We start from the raw sequence: 12,763 nt of genomic DNA, 5'->3' as shown, positions 1-12,763 counted from the left end.
AGAAAGCCACGTCTGACCAGACAACACCGCCAGCGCCGATTGCAGTGGGCCAGAGAGCACCGTCAATGGCAGCCAGGACACTGGAATCACTTGATGTTCAGTGACAAGTCTAGATTTCTGGTCCATCGTCAATATGGCCGCGTCCGAGTGCGCAGACAAGTGCATGAAGCCTACAACGAAGATTGTATAGTGCCAAGAGTCCAAGCTGGAGGTGGTGGGGTGACCGTTTGGGCTGCTTTTCATACAGGGGGAAAACTGACCTGGTTGTTCTGAATGGAAACCTGAACCAGTTCAAGCACAGGGCCATTCTGGAAGAAACATTGCTTCCATTTGTTCGTGCAGCCTTTCGAGGAAACTTTGTCTTCCAAGATGACAATACACGGCCTCATCATGCTCGCATGATCCAACACTTTCTTGCTGACCGCGGTGTAGAGCATATGGAGTGGCCTGCCATGTCCCCGGATATGAATCCGATAGAGAACTTGTGGGCAGAATTAACGCGTCAAATCGACAACTTGGACCAGCAGCCTGCCTCTGTGCGTGAATTGCAGCAGGCGATTGTAACTGCATGGCAAGCGATTCCTGTCCAAACCTTGGCAAATCTCGTGAACAGCATGCCTCGACGTGTACGTGCTCTCCTGAATGCTCGTGGGGGTTACACGAAGTACTGAACTGTAATTTTACTGTCCTTAATCCCAGTCGTAATTTAACTTTTGTTTTTGTTAAAAAAATTATTGGCTAATGTGCAAAATAAAGAGATACTTCTGGAAAAGGTACAGAAGTTTAACACAGTACTGTCCGTGAATTGAGTTCGATATCAGTTTACATCACTTTCAAGGATCAATTAATTTGCTTCGAAATGTCAAATGTGGTTTTTGTTTCTTTTAAAGGTCACATTAACAAAATCTAGAATAATTTCAACATAATTCCAATGAACTTTTGGTTCTAAGTTATCTTGAAAAGTAAGTTCACCCCCACAAAAAAATATTCCATATTAAATGCCTGCCAAGTCTGTATATATATATATATACATTTGTTTTTGTTTTTTGTTTTTATATATACAATTGTCTTATATATACAGACAGGTTATAATACAACCTGTCTTATATATATATATATATATATATATATATATATATATATATATACAATATATATATATATATATTTTATATATACATATATATATATACAATTGTTTTTATGTTTTGCTATGCATTATGTTTTGCACTCTGTCAAAGCGTCTTTGGGCTTCCTGAAAAGCGCTATATAAAATAAATGCATTATTATTATTATAATATACTAGGGCATGCCCGTACTATATATATATCTAAAATTATATCCCCCCCCTCTATTTACATGAAATGGTTTAGTCCATTCGCAAAGCCAAAGCGAACGGCTTGCGAGTACGGTGACAATCCCCCCCCTCTATTTACATGAAATGGTTTGGTTCATTCGCAAAGCCAAAGCGAACGGCTTGCGAGTACGGTGACAATCCCCCCCCCCTCTATTTACATGAAATGGTTTGGTCCAAAGCGAACGGCTTGCGGAGTTTGGTAAAGAAATCGCCATAGCTCGGTAACTACTTGTCCGATTAATATGAAACCTTGAAAAGGCACATCCTCGGGTCCCCAGCAATATACCTGGCAAGTTTAAAGTATATCTGACCCGTGGTTGTCGAGAAACAGCGGTCACAGACACACAGACAAACACACAGACAAACACACACACACACAGAGATTACTGGAATTATAGATACTAGGGCATGCCCGTACGTGGGTGCCCGTTCCTTGCCAAAAAAAAAAAAAAACGCTACCCGTACGCTCTACCCCGCCCGTACGCCCGTACGCCCGTAAACAAAAAAAACAACGCTCTTCGCTTCCGCCCTTCGCTCTGGGAGAAATAATGCGCATAAGAAATCGAGAAATTATTATTTTCTCCGGAAGAAATCGAATTACGAACCGTAATGGCGCACGCGCTCGGCTCGGCTCGCAACAACGCGTTCTGTGATTGGCTGCCGGAAGTGAAGTCTTCACTGTCCGGAAGGTCGCAAATCGCAGTTACGATGAATCGCAAATTAGTTTTAATTAGTTTTAAAACATAGTTTAACGGCAACATAGTTTGCAAACGTGAAATAAATGAATACGCTCTCAAATGTGCCGTCCGAGGCAGAGTCTGTTCGCCACGTTCGGCACACGTGATAGCTCGCTGCTCTCTGATTGGTTGAATCGTTTTTTGGACATAGCTCGGTAACTACTTGTCCGATTAATTTCAAACCTTGAAAAGGCACATCCTCGGGTCCCCAGCAATATACCTGGCAAGTTTCAAGTATATCGGACCCGTGGTTGTCGAGAAACAGCGGTCACAGACAAACAAACACACACACAGACATACACACATACACACACACACACACACACAGAGATTAGTGGAATTATAGATATATATATATATATATATATATATATATATATATATATATATATATATATATATATATATATACGTATATATATATATATATATATATATATACATATATATGTATATATATATATATATATATATATACACACAGTCACGTGAAAATTAAGTACAGCCCATGTCAAGTTTTGACTTTTTCAACATAGTTCAACATACAGCTATTTGATCTTCATTTCAACAATATTGAAAGATAAAGGTGATATAATATAACAAATATCATGAAACATGTACATTTTGGAGTCAATTGTACAATTTAAATAAACATAAATGCAAATTTCGCATGTGGAAAAATTAAATACACCCCTACATTTATCACTACTTCAAATACCTAAAATTAGAATCAGGTGCACCAGCTCAGGTGCAAATGATTAGAACATCGTTGGAGAGGATCTTGGAGGAACCTGTCTTATTTAAACCTCAGACATTTAGTTTGGTTTGCTCTTTGTTGTTGAAGTGTGCGGCGTCACCATGCCTTGATCAAAAGAGCTCTCTGAGGCCTTCAGAAAGAAGGTTATAGATGCCTACGAGTCTGGGAAGGGATTTAAAAAGATCTCCAAACAATTTGAAATCAATCATTCGACTGTCCGGAAGATCATCTAGAAGTGGAGAAAATTCCAAACAACTGCCAACTTGTTCAGGCGAGGCCGCCCCAGCAAGTTCAGCCCGAGAGCAGACCGCAAGATGCTGAAAGAAGTCTCTAAGAACCCCAGAATGTCATCACGGGACCTCCAGGTAGCTTTTGCCACTGTTGATGTCAAAGTGCACGGGTCTACCATTAGAAAGAGGCTGGAGAAATTTGACCTACATGGGAGGTGTGCCAGGAGGAAACCTTTGCTGTCCAGAAAGAACATCAGGGCAAGACAAAAGTTTACCAATGAACACCTTGACAAAGACCAGCACTTCTGGAACAATGTGCTCTGAACAGATGAGTCAAAGGTAGAGCTATTTTGCCACAGTACCAGAAGATATGTTTGGCGAAAACCAAAGACAGCATTTGACCACAAGAACCTGATACCAACTGTAAAGCATGGTGGTGGAAATATTATGGTTTGGGGTAGCTTTGCTACATCAGGGCCTGAGCAGCTCACCATCATAGAATCCACTATGAATTCTTCATTGTACCAGAGGGTGCTTGAGGATAATGTGAGGCCCTCTGTTGGAAAGTTGAAGCTCAACCAAAGGTGGACCTTGCAACATGACAATGACCCTAAACATACCAGTAAATCCACCAGGGAATGGCTGAAAAGAAAGAAATGGAGGGTTCTGGAATGGCCAAGTCAAAGCCCGGATCTAAATCTCATCGAGATGTTGCGGGGGGATTTGAAACGAGCTGTGCATGCAAGAAACCCCTCAAACATCGCATAGCTGAAATAATTCTGCATGGAGGAGTGGGCAAAAATTTCTCACAGTCGATGTCAGAGACTAAAAACCACCGTTTAGAGGCCATTTTTCCCCGCAAAGCGGGGGTTGGCCTTTTTTGGGGACCGTGGTTGTTGTTTTTTGGTCCCCTTTTTGAAGCAATGTTTTACAGCTGGATGCCCTTCCTGCCGCCAACCCTGTTTGTCGCCTTTTTACGACACACAGATGTCAGAGACTGGTAGACAGTTATAAGAAACGCCTACATGAGGTTGTTTCTGCCAAAGGGGGCAATACCACCTATTAGAGCCAAGGGTGTACTTACTTTTTCCACATGCGAAATTTGCATTTATGTTCATTTACAAATGTTTCATGATATTTGTTATATTATATCACCTTTATCTGTCAATATTTTTGAAATGAAGATCGAATAGCTGTATGTTGAAATATGTTGAAAACAATATGAAATATGAAATGAAAATATGAAATATGCTGTCTGTGCAGTTTGCTTGCTCACAATGGCCCACTCACAGGCGTTAATATGGGACATTTCCTGATACTATACTGTGTGTGTGTGTGTGTGTGTGTGTGTGTGTGTGTGTGTGTGTGTGTGTGTGTGTGTGTGTGTGTGTGTGTGTGTGTGTGTGTTTTTAAATAATTTTACTTTGAAAAGTATTAGTATATATAATTTTGTTTGCTCCTTCCGTATCCATCACGCTTTATCCTGAAGGCTTCCTGCTGTTATGGAATAATAAAAAATGTACCGTTGGAACCACTTCATTGAGCTCCAAGTCCTGCTAAAAGGCAACTTTATGACGGACACGTTTTACAACCTTGAAATGTTTGTTGCAATTAAATATATTATCTTTCTAGTGGTACCATTTTATTATTATACGATAGCAGGAACCCTTTAGGACTAGAATAAAGCATGATAGACACGCACACATTGACGGAGGTGGATACTTTGACCTTGTAGGTCTCCATTCTACCTCCTGAAGCCCGCCCATGTGTGGAGATAACAACCAACGACATACATGGACACGCACGCACGCACACGCACACACACACACACACACACACACATATATATATATATATATATATATATATATATATATATATATATATACACATATATGTATATACATGCACACAGGGAGGTGGATACTTTGAGACCTGGGAGGGCTCAGTTCCACCCCACCTTCTGAAAGGTACATATTATGGAGATATAACAGCCAACGACACACACGGACGGATTCCTCTCATTTTAGTATAGATTTTGCTTTGTTTGCACAATATGGACATAACCATATGTGTGAAGAGTTTGAACAGAACCTGAAGCTATTCAAATTTTCAAATGCTATTTCACTAAAAATATTCCATAATAAAATGGGCAATGGGTTTAAAAACAAGTCACTTATGAACTGGGAGAAGTTTATTTTGTAGTTTAAAGTCTATACGTTTCACAATTCAACGTGCAAAAGATAGCGTCGACCTACAATCCTACATGCATCCATTATTTATTGTTGGAAGCCAGGAAACGGTGATTCTGCATTTTCACTCGCTTCATATTCTGACTGCCCTCAATAAATTGGCCGTTAGGCTGACGTAGACCTGCACACTCGCTTCCAGTGGCGTATCTAAAATGGGCCCCCCAAATGGATCTCAGGATCTGTATTTTTTAAATTTAAACAAAAAATCAAGGGAGGTCTGGGAGAATCCTCAAAATCCCTGATGTGAATGAAAATATTTTTTAAAATTCAATAATCGAATGGACCTTCTGCACTTTCCTTATGGGGGCCCAAAACCTTATTTTTTGGCTTGTAAGTATAAAAGAAATGAATAAAAAGTTCCATACCTAACAATCTCTTTGTGATTTCACTCAATCTATATGCTATTAGATTCCCAATAGAAAGTTACATTTCTTTATTTCAAGTTTTTTCGGACCGACAAAACTGTCTTAGTGTCTTATAAATTACTATTGTGGTCATCTGTGGGAATCCCACGGGCATGGACGTGTGTGACATTTTGACATATTGAGTTAGATGCTGCACCTGCACATTCAGTTTCACAAAATTGTTACTGGCAATTTATCAGATCCACAAATGATGTAATCTACACAATGTATTTACTTCTGATAACATGTGAATGCATGTGCATGCACATGGGAAATTGTGTTATGTGGTTTTCCAAAAAAAGTGTACAACTGATGTTTTTTACTTGTGTTATTATTTGATTTTGTCTTGTTTTGGTGGCATGAGGAAGCGACCGTATTTTCAAATTTTCAGTTCAAATTGAAATTCAAATAAAAAAGATTTATTGTTGCAATTTTTTCCATTTTTCATCAAACCACCAAATGTTGGAGGGGGCCCCTCAAGGAGTCAAGTCCCCCGGGCCCCGAAATCTCTAGCTCTACACCTCTGCTCACTTCTGAGCTGTCTCACCTGAGTTTGAATTTCGACCCAGCTATAAATGGTGATCCTGGTGTTTTTGATGCAGGGTCATTTGACAATTTCTGTGCCGTCCAATGGAAGGATGTTAAGCTGAACATGTCATCCTTCTGGGAGAATGTCCTATGGACAGACGAGACCAAATTAGAGCTTTTTTATGAAGCACATCATCTCTATGTTTACAGATAACAAAATGAAGCCTTCAAAGAAAAGAACACCTTCCCTCCAGTCAAACATGGAGGAGGTTCAGTGATGTTTTGGGGTTGCTGTGCTGCCTCTGGCACTGGGTGCCTCGAATGTGTGCATGGCATGGGCTGGGCGGTGGTGGACATTAAAGGTGTCGTGCTGTCTTTAGCGAAGAGTAGGTGTTATTGTCAGAACCTTAAACAAATTACAAATTCTTGCCCTGATTGACCTGTCGGGAAGGCAACGGCAAAACATGCAACCGATATCCCTTGCCAACAGACTACTTCGGCAGCACTGACGCTCTGTCAAGAGTATGGTACATTGATGATTGATGATGATATTTGAGCCAAGGCACAGAGGATTTAAACGGAGGAAAGTCAAAAGGCAACATCAAAACGACTTGGTAAGATTTCTAAAAAGGATGTACCCGAGTCGAACTCTTTTTCGAAATAGTAACATACATGAACACAGTTTTTCTTTTCTTAAACATGGATTTATTTCCAAGTTCCTTTGGGGATCCATTCGTTTGTACGAATCATTTACTTTCAGTAATTCATCTTCAACTGCTCTCTTAATGAATGACTTTTGTGATGCGATCTACTGAAAATGGAATGTCTGGCTGTGGAACAAAAAGGGCCTTGAGAGAAGAGTGGCATTTGGGACAAATAAAAAGCTGTTGTGGCAGTGAACGAGTTTTATTTTCTTTCTATTCCAAGTTTTTCTTTATTTATTTATGTTTTAACAAGAAAGCGTTCAAGTTTGCATCAAATGGTCCATGCACAGGGTACGGGGTATATATTGGACATTCTTGTGTTTATTTATTTTTTACTCATTTACCAATGACAAGTGAAACCAAATTGCACGTGCATACTGTATGTGACGTGTTAGTTTGATGATGCACCTTGGCTTTCTTTGTGTGCTGAACAGCTGTTTTCTCAACAACTCAAACCGGGATGTACAGACGTATGCACAGTGTTGCTTTTTCGGAGTGGTGGTTAAATTGCTGAGCTTGCACACTTTTCCCTTGGACATTGTGGCATTTTGTAATTTCTTGGAGAGGGATCATTTTGTAAAGACCGTATTTTGTGAATGCCCCTTTGTTTCTCGTTCTGACTTTGCGAGTAATGTTTCATTTAACCAGTTTTCATTTACATTCTTTCACTCTTTGTGCTTTTCATGGAACTTTTATTTGGTGGGACTTGGATGAAAATGATGAAATCTAATTGACGTGTTGGTTGCCAAGTTTTGGTCTGTTTAGATCCTTTGTAGTGTTTTAAATTGCTTAAGCTGGAAATGACGGGGCCGATAACGAGGATTTGGTGTATTTTAGTTGGGTTAGGGTACCAGGTGATAATGCAATATGATAAGAGTCTCAAAGCAGCTCAAAAACTCAGCACATTCTTGATAATCTTCAGCTTTTTCATTTTGTTTTCTCTTATCTTGCTATTTTCCCTTGGACATTGTGGGCCTTGAGAGAAGAGTGGCATTTGGGACAAATAAAAAGCTGTTGTGGCAGTGAACGAGTTTTATTTTCTTTCTATTCCAAGGTTTTTTATTTATGTTTTTACAAGAAAACGTTCAAGTTTGCATCAAATGGTCCATGTACAGGGTCCTTCTCCTTGGTGGTTAAAAAAGTAAATGATGGTTAAAAATGTTTTTAATCCTCATTCTTTTTTTGTATACCAAGTCGAGGCTCGTGTAAGATGATAGAGGAAGTGGAAGAAAAGAGAGTGAGAGAGAGGGAAGCCCAACAACAGTAGGTAACATGGACATCGGTAGATATGTGGAAGGGAGAGGACTGGGGTGGTGTACATGGGATAACCAAGATGGACACTACAAGGACTTTCAGGAAAGAAAACAGAGAATTTTAAGGAGGTGGGTTTGGGATATATTAAGAGGAATAGAAATTATCAAGGTTTTGGATGGGGGAAGATAGATGGTGGTGAACAGCTGTTTTGAAGACCTGGGGGGAGGAGTGGGATTGAAGAGAGTGTGGGAGTTTGTTCCAGAGGCGGGAGAAAAGAGGAATGAAAGAGTGAAGGTGAGCAGAGCATCTTGATTTTGGATGTTTCACCAAAGAGGGTTTCTGGGAGATCTTGTGCTTCATGCAGGAATATTTGGGGGACAGAGCACAGATAGAGCTGGGGGAGCAAGGCCGGAGAGGAGTCGGTAGAAGACAGAAAGACCACCAACCTGCCTGTGGCGAGAGAGTGAAAGGCCCTCGGAGTTAGCTTCATCGTGGGAGATTCCAATGATTCTGAAACCTTTGGTTTCAACAGTGTGAAGCTGAGCTAGGTGTGAGGCAGGAGCACCAGCCCAGAGGGGAGAGCAGTTTTACTAAATAATCCCAATATAGTCTCTTTCCATTATATTACCTTTCCACTCCTGTCTGAACACAGCCAATAGAGCTAAATCGTACTTGTAACAATTTATCATACTCTAATCATTTATACTACAGTAATACCCCGGTTTACGTCTTCGCTTTTACGTCATCACGTTATTAATGCCATTTCTCGATATCCATCAGGTCAACTCGCATGCAGTTTTAAAAGTCATACCTTTTATTCTTGAGTGTTTTCAGAACATACAAGACCAGAATACATCGCTAAAGTAGCAAATCAGGAGATCGTAAGATCGCTGCAATAACTACTATACTTTGCTTCGCACATGAAGAAATGTACTGCAAGCTGTGAATTGGCCAAGAGGCACTGTAAAGGTGTGACCGTAGAAGTTAAATTCGATATTATTTTGTCTAATACTCCAATGAATACTGGTGAATGTGCCCTTGATGTTGCTGGATTAAGTTTGCATCCGATCGATTAAAAGATGCCCACGTTCATTGAAGGAGGAAGAAGAAGAGGTACTACCAACTTCAACCACTTCCGAAGAGATTTATTTTTCTTTAGATATGTTTGGTAATTGGTTTTTAATTCATTTATATGTATGTTACTTGACTATATCTGTTGTTATCAAAAAAGGTTAACATCACGGATACAACACACACAACATGCATTTTAAGGCCATTTTCCCTGCTAGAGCGGGGGCTAGCCTTGCGGACAGACCCCATGACAATCTTCTCCATTTTGCCCTATTTTCTGCATCTCTCCTTGTTAACCCCCTTGCCCGCATTTCTTATTTCACCATCTTTAGCCAAGTCTTTCTCGGTTGTTAATATCATGGACGAAAAGCGAAATATAATACCCGAAGTAGCGACGTGAAGAACGCATCCCCCATTATCCCATTAATTCTTGTGACAAATATTGCTTTGATTTTCATCGTTTTGATATGTGGCGCATTTGATTTTCGTCGGGGTCTTGCAGTAAAATACTTTTTCATCCTATAATTTGAGAAGCATCCGCTTGTTTGTGTGTTTGACTTCTAAATGCACTCCTTGGATTGGTTAACAGGCCAAGAAAGGTGTTGAGTATTTGACAGTTGATGGAGCCTTCTGACATTGAAGGCCACACTGCACAGCTCAAAGGGCTACTACAACATGCTAGAGCAATGGTGTGCACATTCCATGTGGGTACCACACTACCACCTCCCATACCTTGGAATGCCTTCACTTGTGGAATGAATGAAAGTTGCCCCCACCTTGTATTGGGTTAGTTTTCCATTTTAAGAAAGCACTCTGCTTGACCGCTCCTGCCTCTCCGCAGGATTCAGTGTACTAGGGCCCTGAGGATGATGACTATGATAGCCGCATGCAGGATGGGATAAACGGGTGCATGAGAGAAAGCAGTCTTATGTGTAAGTATTCCCAGGTGGGATAAATATTAAGTATTCTAAAGATGGTGGCCTAATCCTTTTGAAAGAGGGAAATCTCTGCTGCTAAGCTTGTGGAACCGCCATATTCTGTTTCATTGAGGTTTCTCCCTTTCTATAACCAGTGAGATGTGATGTATTTCATCCCAGTGAGATGTGCTTTGACCAAAAAAAAGTGTTCATAGCCAAGAGGGGCAGACAACCAGGAGAGATTGGATGGAGAATTCGTTATTACTTGGTCGAGGAGGGATGACGTACCAGTTGCAGAAATTCAGGTTGGGAAGTTTACAGTTTTGGTCAGACCGAGTCGCAGAAGGCCTTTGATGCAATGTTATGGCTGGTCGTTGCCGAGCCAACACCCAGGCATCTGGCTGGCATTGTGACAGTTGAATTCGCTGCCGATGAAATTTTAAACTTTGCTTTTGAGAGCAGATGTATCCACAGTTCTCATGAGTACATGTTTTTTTCAGAATAAGAACATGAATGTGCCAGACTTGTGCCAATTGGTCAACGTCCACTTTTTAATCTTTCACAAAGCCCCCGCCTCCCCCCCAAATTCCACGCCCTCTTCATTCTACCATGCTGACATCATGTTGATTTCCACTGGGGCTGTGGGTGGTTGCATATGAATGTTCATGAAAAAAAAAGTTTTTTAACCGAGAGAGGGGGAAGAGGAACAATATTTATTACTCGTATTTATTTATTTTGTTATCATTTAATTGGCATACGAAGTGTCACTGTGACAGTCACAGTGAACTGTCACTCAAGCTTTTGGGTCTCACTATCTGCCATGATCTTTCCTGGGAAAACCACATTTCCAATCTGGCCTCCAAAGCCAGTCGCCGACTGGGCATCCTCCGTTGTGCGAAGTCCTTCCTTGGCACACCTGAGCTCCTCACCACATACAAGGCTTTCATCCGCAGCTCAATGGAATACTGCTCTCCCCTCTGGGCTGGTGCTCCTGCCTCACACCTAGCTCGGCTTCACGCTGTTGAAACCAAAGCGTTCAGAATCATTGGAATCTCCCGCGATGAAGCTAACTCCGAGGGCCTCTCACTCACTCACCGCAGGCAGTTTGGTGGTCTTTCCGTCTTCTACCGACTCCTCTCCGGCCTTGCTCCCCCAGCTCTCTCTGGGCTCTGTCCCCCAAATATTCCTACAGGTCGCACAAGATCTGCCTGCAACCCTCTTATGGTTAAACTGCCAAAATCTCGGCTCTCTGCTCACCTTCACTCCTTCATTCCTCTTTTCTCCACCTCTGGAACAAACTCCCACACTCCCTTCAATCCCACTCCTCCCTCCAGGTCTCTAAAACAGCTGTTCACCACCATCTCTTATCTTCCCCCATCCAAAACCTTGATCTTTTCTACCCCCGCTAATTTCACCCCAAATCCACCTTTTTGAAATACCAACTTCTTTCCTGGAAGTCCTTGGTGTCCTTGTGTTTTATACTTCTCCCACCCCTCCCCCCCCCCCCTTACCATGCCGCCTCCCCCCAAGCCCTCTCCCTCCCACACATTCCCGATGTCCCTGCTCTCAAATGTTGTGTTTATGTGCTTCCCCTTCTCTCCCCATCTTGTCTACCGCTACCCTTTTTATATACTTTGTTTGTTTGTCTGTTGGATTTGTTTGCATGATAAATGTTAGCTCTTTCACGAGCCTCCGATTATAGATACAAAAAACCCCCAAAAAAACTCTGTTTAAGTTGAAAAGGAACACAGAATTAAGCCAGCACTATAACACTAATGGGAGCTGTGTCTGATTGTATTATGAATGCAAAAGGAGGAATTATCCCCGTGCTTTTTGAAAAAAAAACGGTGATATTGTAATTGGCTTTGTCTGTCCATCATGCATTTCCTCCAAAACGGTTGTGCAGAAATTGACCGAACTTCCTTGTTGTGATCACCACAAGAAAGTGTGAGGGCAATTACCATCCTTTGGTGGGGTCAATAGGTCAAATACCAAGATATGCAATTACGTGCACATTTAAAAACTTCTTTTTTTCAATGAAACTTTGTGCAATCAACATTTGAGGAGATGCTTGAAATATGTATTTTTGGGGGATTTGACCCTGGTTCATGCCCGACAGATGAGGACATCGGGCCATACGAGGGTCAAAATTGGGAAACATTTTAAACAAATTTCTTGATTGTTTTTTTGATTTTTTTTTTTTTTGGAAGATTTTCTTGATTGTTGAGTGATTGTTGTATATTGTTACATTTAATCAATCTGAAGAACTCTCTCATAGGAAATGCCACTACCTTAATGCTCTTTATATTATAATAATAATAATAATGCATTTATTTTATATAGCGCTTTTCAGGAAGCCCAAAGACGCTTTGACAGAGTGCAAATCATAATGCATAGCAAAACATAAAAACAATTGCAAAAGACAAGAATCAATAGGGAAATATTTAAAGCAGAAAGGAGGGAGAAGGAGAAGAGATAGTCAGGGGTTAAATGCTGTGGGTTAAATGTTGAATGCAGTGTTGAACAGGTGGGTCTTGAGTGATGTTTTGAAT

At 40.9% G+C, this 12,763-nt stretch overlaps 1 protein-coding gene across 4 annotated transcripts in view; it reads left to right on the top strand.

Annotated features, from left to right (window-relative positions):
- Positions 1–12,763, top strand: part of PLCE1 (phospholipase C epsilon 1) — a 296,731-nt gene that overhangs the window by 78,829 nt on the left and 205,139 nt on the right. The window contains exon 1 of one of the 4 annotated variants that reach the window (XM_078771857.1): positions 6,790–6,879. The exons of the other annotated variants lie outside the window; for them this stretch is intronic. The gene's annotated coding sequence lies outside the window, so the exon portion shown is untranslated. Of the gene's footprint in view, positions 1–6,789; positions 6,880–12,763 lie in introns of those variants that run through there. 4 annotated transcript variants of the gene reach the window in all.

The sequence above is a fragment of the Myxine glutinosa genome, chromosome 2 (genome assembly GCF_964187855.1).
Source record: "Myxine glutinosa chromosome 2, kmMyxGlut1.1, whole genome shotgun sequence".
Taxonomy (NCBI): Eukaryota; Metazoa; Chordata; class Myxini; order Myxiniformes; family Myxinidae; genus Myxine; species Myxine glutinosa.
Note: the sequence above shows the minus strand (reverse complement) of the source record. Positions and strands in the feature narration are given on the sequence as shown.